Consider the following 3875-nt stretch of genomic DNA (forward strand, 5'->3'; position numbering starts at 1 on the left):
GATCATATAGGAAAGGGCCTATTTATAAAAGATAATTTACTTTTAGACAAATGTTTTTGTTACTTGACTCCTACTGTGTAGTAAAATTATATTAAAAGATTAAAAAATTTGGTGAATATGGGTGCCATCCCAGACTTACAGAATCAAAATCTCTGAAGTTGAGAGGCAGGAATTTGTATTTTAAAATACTACTCCAACAACTTTGATGCATAGCAAAATTTGGAAACCCACTGACCAAATACTAAATGTGGAAGATAATCTTATTTTCATTAAAACCAGGGAAGTAAAAAAACAATTATCATAATCCTAGGATGCATTTCTTAGAAGTCAGTTGCAGACAAGCCTGCGCCAAATGCATTTTGTGCTAGAGTAGTTATACCTCTGGAGTTTCTAAAATAGTCATGGACTTAAGTTAGAATAATTAGAAGATTAATAGCATTTTTATATTTAAAAATATTTTTCTTCAACCACAGGAAAATAAAAATGTATCGGCAATAAATATAGCAGTTCAAATAATAATAAAAAGCACCGACACTTATAAAGTGCTCACCTTGTGCTAATAGAACACTCAAGGAACCTCAAGAGTCAGAGCTTGACAGACAGGAGGTCCAGAAAATAGCAAAAGAGAATGTGTATTAGTGCACATTAAAACTATTAACATAGATACTCCTAGTTATGCACTATGTTAGTTAATAATAGAACTATGTTGTAGAATTCTGTTATATCATTTATAGTTTCTGTATATTATATTGGTTCTAAGTAACAAATTTCTCACGCTTGATTAGCTTAACTTTCTTATGAATTACCAAAAACACCACCAGGTCATGATTAGAGAGTTATCTAATTATAATAAACTTCTCTGGAATTTTAATCACACACAGATATACAAATATAGAAAAGCAGATAAACATATTTCTTACAAAATGGTTTCTGAACAGTGCTCATCACCAATTCAGTGTGCTGAATGTTATATGGGTAAAGGGACCTTAATGTTCCTGCAAGGAGCAGCTGCATTGCTACCTTCCATCCCTCAGAAATCCCAAGCATTTGAAATGATTCTTATTTCCTCTCATGCTTAGTTTTAATAGGATTACTAAAGATCACAATCTATTTGTCTTATGTTTAAAAAGTGTAGGGAAATGCATTTGTTATTATGTCATTTATTTTCACAATATTGCAAAGAAATAAGTAATGACAAAGAGGATGATGACAATGTTGAGGATAACAAAGATGACGATGATTGCAAAAGGGGTAGGGAGAGAGATAGGAGGAAGAAAAAAATGATGGAGAAGAAAAAGGAAAGATGAAAGCAACTTTAGAATTTTTATGTGATTGGTTATTATGAGCCAGGTTAAAAGATAAGCATTTTTTGTAATCTGTCAAGTAGGAACTGCATTTCTCCCATTGCCATATACAGAAATATTTATGCAATTTGCTCCAATTGCAAAATAAAAAAAGGGATACTATATCACAAACCCAGATCTCTAAAATAAGTTGATGAGAGTTATATGCTTTTAGAAAACTTCATGAATAGAAGCAGAAAGCCTAGTTTGGAAAAAAATTGTATAGCAATAAGTTCAGGTCTCCAAACAAAAATATTCTAGATATTTGCAAATACATTTTTCTCCCATGACATTTAATGACAAAGTAAACTGATGGCAATACTTGATAAATACTCAGTTAACTGTATTTTCAGAAGAGTGAGTTTATTGAAATTTTTATCATGTGAATAAAAAAGTTTCAACAGTAAAAACAGGACTATGAGACCAAGATCTCATCATGTTGTATACAAAGATATTATAATTTAAAGTTAAAAATAAGAATATTATTAATATTACAGCCTATTGTGTGATGATCTTGATTAAAAAATAATATAGATATTTAAATTTTAAAAATACTATAGAGCAAGTCATTATAAAGTTTTTTGTTTGCTTATACCCAAAGAGTTAGATATTAAGTATGCTTTTAACATATATACATATATAAAAAGAGATCTGATATCCCTTTAAGAAATTTATTTTTCCAAATTGCACATCCTTAAGACAGAGAGGTTTTTTTCTCTTTTCAAATAGTTGTAGTATGGTATCATTCAAAAGTAAATGGTTCATATATTCAGACTTTTCATTTCTTGACTTCCATTACAAAACCCCATCATATTGTTCTTCTCTTAGAGTCCATTGATACACATTTGGATATGCTGCCTGGACATGATGCAAGTGCTGTCAAGGTTCCTATTCTGGTTTTTATTTCCTTCAGGATAAGAAGTAGAAGCACATAATTTGGCACAGAGAAAAATGATTATTCTGTTGTCTAAAAGGCAAATGTTTTTGTGATGTTCAAAATAAAAAGCGCTACAGATTCCAAGTGATATGTGATGCTCTTCTTAGTGTGGGAGGTAAGAAAATCTGGGGAAAAGAAATTGTTTGTGGAAGATGGGTGGGTCTGAATGAGTGGGAGTTTGTTCCAGAAAACTAAGATGAACAGATGGAGTTTGGGTTTGGAACATAACTTAGGTTGGAATGCACATCCAGAAAATTCCACTGTTGCTCTATTTTTTATTTTCTTGATTCACCCCTTAACTTTATTTTCATTGTGCCTTTTTTTCCCCTGTATTTTGTTCCTGAACTTTTCCTTGAGCTGTTTTTTTTTTTTTAGAATTATGCCTTTAGATACTTTATTACATTATTAAAAAAAAAAAAAACTAAATACAAGCTGAAATATCTCTTTTTTACACATATAGAAGTGTTACTGGACTTTAAAAGTTCCAAATGTAGAACATTGCAGCCTGAACCAGCTGGAATGCCTCATCTTGCTCTGGGCTTCACTCAGAGTCAGCAGATTTTAGGTTTAGCTTGATAAATGAGTTAATTCTGAACAGAATATCCAAAGTGGTATATGTAACCTCTAAAATCTAAAAGAGATGTACCTGGAGTGGAGTTTTCAAATACAGTGATTTTTTTTCTTCCACCTTGCAGTAACTAACCTACATTTATGAGCTATTGGAATACTAGCAACTTAACAGAGGTATCAGGCTCCAGGACTTCTCTCTTTATTCATAAATATAATTTATAAAGTCTTCCATGATAACTGGTAATTCTGGGTCACCAGGTCTTATTAGAATATTATTGCTGCAGTATATGAAATATTCATAAATACATAATAGTTTCTGGGATCTGTGTTGATTTTTCAATTTGAGTAAATAGCTTATTAAACTTATAATAACTCTCTGAATATACTAAGAATAATCATCACTTACACCGGCCAATAGGCAATTTAAATGAGTACATACTAAGAATCCAACCCTTGCATCTTTTAAAGTTTTGATGATGGTATAATTATTGATTTTTCCAGAAGTAGAATATAGCTTTTATCTTACAGTTTTGAAAGGTAGAGTAAATTCCAGGGACTTTCAATGGCCAAAATTACTCTCAATTCATGAATTAGAAAGGCAACATGGGGATTGTGCCAGTTTTAAAAATATCCATTTTAGAGACATTTTTGTTTCTGGCCATATGTAACAAAGACTGGATTTATCCTCCTACCTAAGAGAAACAAATAACTGGACAAAACAATAAGGCAATGCTTTTCAAGATGTTGCACATGAGGCAACAAAGGATATAGACTCTTGAGAGAGAAAAAAACGGATGAGGTGAGCACTATAATTGACAAAGTTTACTGACTCAAGAGAGTTTCAAGATCACAGAGCAAGGAAGAGAAACTCAGATAGAACTTGGAAAACTTCCTGAGTTAAGAGGACAGATAAAATAGTCCAGGGAGAACAAGGTAGCTAGAGTTCACAAGACAGTATTGAAATCACAGAGCTACACAGAGAACTCTAGAGATCCATAGAGGAATCCTTTGAGTGTTCATCAGAG

Source organism: Pteropus vampyrus, unplaced genomic scaffold (genome assembly GCF_000151845.1).
Source record: "Pteropus vampyrus isolate Shadow unplaced genomic scaffold, Pvam_2.0 Scaffold21, whole genome shotgun sequence".
Taxonomy (NCBI): Eukaryota; Metazoa; Chordata; class Mammalia; order Chiroptera; family Pteropodidae; genus Pteropus; species Pteropus vampyrus.